At 37.3% G+C, this 7862-nt stretch overlaps 1 pseudogene across 1 annotated transcript; it reads right to left on the bottom strand.

Moving 5' to 3' along the window:
- Positions 1–4788: 4788 nt before the first annotated feature.
- LOC308266990 (high mobility group protein B1-like) lies at positions 4789–5369 on the bottom strand (annotated as a pseudogene). The gene has a single exon. The product of its transcript is annotated as a high mobility group protein B1-like (transcript).
- Positions 5370–7862: the final 2493 nt, after the last annotated feature.

Below are 7862 nucleotides of genomic sequence, written 5' to 3'. Positions count from 1 at the left end.
CTTTCTCTCATATGGGGAAGCTAGAGAGAAACTGGTAAGCAAAAGGGACTACAGACAAACGAGGGGACATAGGAGTAGAACAGTGGAGCGGTATTTGAGAGGTAGGTTGGGAGGGGGAAGGGGAGACTTGATGAAGGGAAGAATTCAAACAATCCTATGTACATTTGTGAAGCTCTAAATACCAATTTCAATATTATGAATGGGGCAGAGAAAGAAGCCGGCTGGGATCCAGAGGGAAATGTACCAGATACCACGTCCATGTATGTTTCCATCACACTATACCTCAATACCGTGTAAGGTTACAGTGTGCCAATAAAAGATCTGAAAAACGGGTACCTAAAAGAAGGCCAGCTGAATATTTCAAACGAAGCATATACACAGAAACTTCTATGACTGAAGGCATTCTGTGTCTACCAAGCCATTATGTAACCCACGAATAAAAAAGATTGGCCAGTGTGTTGATAATTTTTCAGCTTTATACAGTGCTTGGCTTACTGATTTATTTGCTTATCTATAGTATCTCTTTCTTTGTTAGAGTTCCTCCTATGACCCATTTCCTCCCCAGCTTCCGCATATTAGGGAGAGCATCCAATTTCTTATTTTTTGTCACTGACTAATCTCACTTAGCATAATGTTCTCCAGTTCCATCCATTTCCCTATAAATGATCATTGTTCTTCTTTATAGCTTTGTAAAATTCCATTGTGTACCTATCCCATAGTTTTGTAATCCATTCATCTGTTGATGGACATCTTGGCTGGTTCCATAGTCTGACAATTGTGAATTGTGTGACTATGAACATAGATACCCATGCATTAGTTTGGTAGTTTGGTTTCCATTCTTTTGGGTAGATACCCAGAAGTGGTATTGCCGGGTCATATGGTTAAGTTTGTCCCATTCTTCTGAGGATTCTCCATACTGTTTTCCAAAGATGTTGCACTAATTTGCAATCCCACCAACAATGTATTAGTGTTCTCAGTTCTCCACATCCTCACCAGCATTTGTGTTGTCTGTGTTTTTAATGATTGACATTTTAATTGGATTTAGGTGAAATTTCAGGGCAGTTTTGATTTTCATCTCTGCTAATGATGTTGAGCATTTTTTTCATAGATGTATTGACCACTTGAAAAACCCTGATTTCTTCCTCCTTTAAAAATTCATGTTGTATCTATTTTAATGTTTGTATAATAATGAAAATATTAAGCCTTAACTCATCAAGAAATAAGTATGTGCATTTAGGTTTTATTATATATAATATAATATAATATAATATATATAATATATATTGCAATGAATTAGGTTTTGCAATGAATTGGGTTATTCTGTTGTATTACTAGTGGTTTGTAGGATAATCTCTGTAATTACTGTCAGAGACTTATCTGAATAATTTTGGTGCCTATTATTTGGAAAAGAGGTGTGCTTTGCTGTCATAAAGTAAGGAGTAAGAAGATCCTAAATGTGTGAAGTTCTCTTCTTCTTTATACTTTGTTTTGGTATGGGAAGAGTTAAGATATTTAAAAGTGGTAAATACTTGGGCATCACAGTTTGAGGGGTGTCTGTCCTTGAAAACAATTCTGGTATCAAAGAAGTAAAGATCCCATTAAGGGCTGTGGCCCAAAATTATGGTGGCAGTGGAAGTGATTGGTTTTTATTTTTTGAAGAAAATAATAATGAAACAGAAGATCAGGTCAGTAGGAATGATTTATCTTGCTTTCCCCAGCCAATAACATTCTTCCAGAATTAAGCATAGAAGTAAATATTTTGTTTTTCTAAAAAAAGACAACAGTTCGACTATCCTGTTGAATGTACTCTACTGCTCCTAATTCAGAGTTTTGACTTATTACTGTATTTTTCAATATTCTTATCAATTCTCTGGACTCAGAATGTTGCATTTTTATCCCACTAAATTGATGGAGAGCCCATATAGCTCAAGTGCAAGGCTATCAAACTCCCATGACTGGCTTTTCTTGACAGGTGACAGGTTACAACTGTGAAAGGAATATAATATTTTATTTCCCATACAAAATCCTGCCTCTTGACCTCATATAGATGAACATTTTTTTAGCTTCTCTCTTGACATTTGCTTCTTTCAAATTTTGATGAGCTATTTTACAATAAAGTACCTAACAGAATAGTCTTTTGAAGTTATAATTTTATTATTAATATTGAAACATAGGTCATAAACTCATGTGGCTCAAAATTCAAAAGATATAAAATGGTTAGCTTCAAAATATGTCTTTCTTTTTCCATTCAAGCCCATAGTTACCCATTTTCCTCATGGAGGCAATATCGCTTCTTCTGTATGTTAAAGATAAAAGCAAATAAGTAGAGAAGCATATACAGATAAGTGGAGAAAAACGTGAAGTCACACACACACACACACACACGCACACACACACACACACACACGCACACACCCACATATATTCTCTTTATTTTTCCATAAATGGCAGATATTTTATGCTTTCTTCAGAGCTCTTGTTTTCACCTTAAAAGATATATTTAGGAGATTATTGCATAATCTCATTGCATAGAGATTTATTTTATTTTATATTTGACATCGAAGTAAATCTACACATAAACACACAAACATTGTAATTGTACATCTCAATGAATCATAGCAGTGTAAATGCAAGTGGGTGATCAGCACTCAGATTAGAAAACTGATTTGTTAGGAACACCCTGAAGGCTTCTACTGCTCTCTACACCACTCCCCCATCAGTAGGATGTTCTGCATAACCAACCACTTCAAAACTTCTGACATAAAACGACAGTCGTGAACAATTCCACGGGTTGGCAATTTGTGGTTCTCAATCAATCGATATGATTGATTTTCTTTTCTTGATCTTATAACCCATGACCTAGCTGTGATTATTAATTCTAACAACTTGTCTCCATATTCTTTTGGGTTTTCTACATGGACATAACTTCCTACACATGCATAACATATGTTATTTTTGTTTTTAATTTTGTATTGTTAATTTTCTGACACTTCTTTTGCAGCAATTCTTTTTCTTGTCTTAGTATCCTGGCTAGGACCCCTAGCACAATGCCAAGTAGAACTGAACAGTGATACCAGGCCTCTTGCCTTGTTTCTGATCTTCCAGGGAAAGTCTTGAATGTGTTATCATTTGTGCAGTAGTAATTTTGTTGTTGTTTACTTTATTTTTCTTTTGGAGGTAGTGAGGATTGAACCCAGGGTTGCTCAATCACTGAATTATATCTCCGGCTCTTTTTGCTTTTATTTTGAGATGGTCTTGCTAGCTTGGAACTTGTGATTTTCCCTGCTTCAGCCTACCAAGTAGCTATAATTACCACCGCACATGACTAGTAATCTTCTTATATTAATCACAATTTCTAGTTTTAGATTTCTAGTATTTTTGAATTTATTGAGATGATTATATGATTTTCTATTTTATTCTATGAGTATAAATTACTGTTTGGATGCTCAACCATGTTTGTCAGCTTTCTGTCACTGTAAAGAAATTCCTGAGATGATGTTCTATGAAGAGAAAGGCTCAGAGTTTTAAAAGTTCTAGTCCATGATCACTTGGCCTCCATTGTTTTGGGTCTATAGTGAGGCAGCACAGTCGTGGCGAGGGTGTGTGGCAGAGCACAACTCTCATTTTTGGCCAGGAAACAAAGAAGAAAGCAGAAAGGGTTCTGGAGTCCCACGGTGCCCTTCAAGGGCGCACCTCCAATGACCTAAAGACCTTCCTCTAGGCCCCGCCTCTTAGGCATTCCACTGCCTTCCAAAAACTCCAGCCTGGGAGTTTACACAGGGGATTTTAGACAACATTCAGGATCCAAACTATGGTATAAACCAACATGCTTGGAATAAATACTCTTATATGCTAATTCTATTGCTAATATTTTATTAGAATTTTAGAATATTTATTTGTGGAAAATGTCAAACTACTTTTATTTCTTTCTGGTAATATTCTATCAGGGTTTGCTAACAAGATTATGGGAGCTTTATAAAATTGTCGTCTAAGTGTTTTCCCTTTTGCTGTTCTCTAAAATCACTTGTAACATACTGATGTTATTTCTTTAATATCTGGCAGAATTTCCCCCAAATATTTCTTGATCTGGGGATTTCTGTATCAGATCATTATTTGTCATAAATTCAGTTTCTATAATTTATGTAGAACTTTTCTGATTTTCCATTTCTTCCTGTGTCAGTTTTAGTAAATTTTGTTTTTCTAACAGATTTTCACAGAATCTAAATCTTCAAATCTGTTGTTATCCAGTTGTTCATAATCTCATTTTATTATTTTTTAAAGATTGTTGAATCTGCAATGCCACTTGTTTTTATTTCTAGTACTGGTAATTTGCTTTCTTAAAAAATTGTATTTACTTAGAAGCATTCAGAGTGTCAACAAAAACAGCTGCAACTTTTTTATTTGTGCAATTACAGGGTGGTATGCAATTAACAGAACAACAATTATTTTGTATACTCTGCATCAGAGACAACTGAAGATGAAAAAAACTACCGTCCCCATAACTAATTTGTGCTGTGCACCAACAAGAACCTGCTTTAAATGTCCATGCCAGTTTACAACCCCCTACGGTACCAGGCAAGGTTAGTGGCTATTGAAAATACCCCCAGGACAGGGCTATCTAAAGACACATTTGGTAGGGTGTTAACTATACAAAAAAAGACACAGTGCAGTTTAAAAAACAAACCTTACACAGCCTTACATTTCAATTTTTTTTTCTTTAAAAGGAGTGAGTTGTGTACAGGGGGATTAAATGCTTTCTAGACAAGAAAAAACTGCGCTAGAACCAACTTATTCATCATCTTCCTCCTCCTCTTCCTCCTCTTCCTCCTCACCTTCCTCCTCCTCCTTTCTCTTGCTCTTCTCAGCCTTGACAGCTCCCTTTTTGCTGCACCAGGTTTTTCTTTAGCTCCGCAGGCAGCAGTATCCTTTTCCTACTTTTCCTTCAGCTTGGCAGCTCTCTGCTCACATGGCTGCTTGTCCTCTGCAGCAGTGTTATTCCACATCTCGTCCAGTTTCTTTGCAACATCACCAATGGATGGGCCAGGATGTTCTCCTTAATTTTGGGGCGATACTCAGAACAGAACAAGGAGAAGGCCGGCGGAGGCCTCTTGGGTGCATTGGGATCCTTGAACTTCTTTTTGTCTCCCCTTTAGGAGGTATATAGGTTTTCATTTCTCTTTCATAACGGGCTTTGTCTGCCTCTGCCATGTCTTCAAATTTCCCTTTCTCTTTAGCAGACATGGTCTTCCACTTGTTTGAAGCACTTCTTAGAAAACTCTTGAGAAGTTGACTGAAGCATCTGGGTGCTTCTTCTTGTGCTCCTCCCGGCAAGTTTGCACAAAGAATGCATATGATGACATCTTGCCTCTCGGCTTCTCAGGAGCTATCTCCTTTGCCCATGTTTAGCTGTTTTTCCTCCGCAAGGCAGTGAGTCGCCCAGTGCCGGTCCGGCTCTCACTTGCCCTGGCGCCGTCTCTATGGAGCTCAATGTACTGCAATGGCTGCGAGAGCGGGAGCCAGACGCTAGTACTGGTAATTCGAAATCTTTCTCTTTCTCTTCAATTGACATTACTAGAGCCTCATCGATTTTATTTGAGTTTTCAAAGAACCAAGTTTTGAAATTATTGATTTTCTTTATTTTTCCACCCATTTCATTAGTAGTGATTCCTCTTTCTATTTTTTCTCTGTTTGGTTTAATTACTGTTAATTCATAATTTCTTGAGATTAAAGTTTCCTTATTTATTTTTCAACCTCCCTTGTTTTCTAAAACGTGAATTTAAAGCTAGCTATTTGTTTTGAACAGTGAACATATTTGTATCTCTGAAAATTTGATACGTCATATTTTTATTATCATTTTAGTTTGAAATTTTTTTGTGGTACTGGGGATGGTACCCAGTTAATTTTCCCCCTTCGGGATACACTTCCAGACTGATTTTATGTTTTATTTGGAAATAGGGTCTCATTAAGTTGCTGAGAGCCTCACTAAATAGCTGAGGCTGGCTTCGAACCTGCATGATCCTCCTGCATCAGCCTCCCAGGTACTGGGATTACAAGCGTGCGCCACCACATGTGGCTCTAGTCTGAAATATTTTTAAATTTCCATTAAAATTTCTTCCTTAATCCAGGGATTTGTGGAAGAGCATTGCTAATTATCCATATATCAGGAGAATTTTATAGGTCTCTTTATGTAACTAATTTCTGATTGAATTCCACTAGAGTCAGATAACATGTTCGACGTGTTTTGGTACATCCTATGATCAAAGTATTAACTTCCAAACACAATTTGAAAATAATATATATTTCACAGTCTCCTATATATGTTATTGTTGTCAAATTTATTGATCCATTTGTTAAAATTTTCTGTTATTCATCATTTGTCTGCTTTTTTATTCAGTCACTGGGAGAGACATGTCAAAACTCTACCTAAGAGCTAAAACTATGAGAACTATTCATTATATTTATTTTTACTTTATAGATATTTGAAGTTTATCTTGTGCTTTTTATATTTTCTCATAAAATGAACACTTGTATCATTATAAAACATTCACTTTTAATTTTTTTTTTTTTTTGGTGGTACTGGGAGTGGAACCCAGAGGCTTTCTACCTCTGTGCTATACTCCCAGACCCATTTTATATTTTATTTGAAAACAGGGTCTCACTAAGTTGCTGAGAGCCTCACTAAGTAGCTGAGGCTGGCTTCGAACCTGCGTGATCCTCCTGTCTCAGCCTCCCAAGCGTGGGGATTACAAGCGTGCGTCACCACGCCGGCTTTGAAATACTCACTTTTGCATTAGATGTAAAAATGTTTACGTTTGCGTTTTTAAATTCAAGCTGATCTCTTATTAGTTTAAGTATACTAGTTTTTTCCTTTCATATTTGTGTGCTATATACTTTTACATTTTTTTTTTCAGTACTGGGGATGGAACCCAGGGACATTCTACCTCTGAGCTACACCTCCAGCCCTATTTTTTATTCTTTATTTTGAAACAGGGTCTCACTGAGTTGCAAAGGGCCTCAGTACGTAGCTGAGGCTGTCCGCAAACCACGATCTTCCTGTTTCAGCCTCCCAAATGCTGGGATTACAGTCATGCCCCACCACGCCTGGACGCTGTTATATTTTTGTTCCCTAAAACTTTCTGTGGCTTTCTACATGCATGGGTCTCTATTATGCAGCATATAGTCAGGTTTCATTACTACTACATGATCTTAAAGTATTTTTCTTTCAATAGAAAAGATTTTTCTATTCCAGTAGGATTTTTGCATATTCATAACATGCGTACACATTTGCCAATCTCTTCACATCTTTCGCTCTGTGATACTATTTGTTTTCCATTAGTTTCATCCTTTAAATAGTTTTCTTTCTCAATGAAAACTTAAGTTTTGCACTGACTCTCCCGAGAAGCTCTGAACTTGAGTTTTGAAAAATTTCTTCAGCATCGGGAAACTACTAAAGGCCCTAAGCTTCTTGACTGCCTCTTTGTATTGAACTTCTCTTGGTCAAGACAAATGAGGAATCAGGCACGGATTCACCTGGAGCAGCTTCACACGGTCAGTCCCACTGATCTCTGCTGTCTTTCTCTTAGCTTTGTAACTTTATCTTAGCACTAGAACTCCATTTTTTTCCCTCACCAGATCTTGAAACTTCTAAAAACAATCATCTGGATCTCAATCTCTTAGTAGCCTCTTTTTTCTCATCTCCTCAGCTTGCCAGTACCTCTTGGAAAATGGCAAATTGCTTGACTCATCTGTCTCTCCTCTCTCTCCTTTCAAGCCCTGGCTACTGTAAAGTGGGGGCAGGGCTGAGAGCTAGGAGGTGGAGCCTGCGATTCCGGGGACAGACCTCCCGCCCCGGAAGAGGGGGT

The sequence above is a fragment of the Muscardinus avellanarius genome (assembly GCF_963383645.1).
Source record: "Muscardinus avellanarius genome assembly, chromosome: 9".
NCBI lineage: Eukaryota > Metazoa > Chordata > Mammalia > Rodentia > Gliridae > Muscardinus > Muscardinus avellanarius.
Note: the sequence above shows the minus strand (reverse complement) of the source record. Positions and strands in the feature narration are given on the sequence as shown.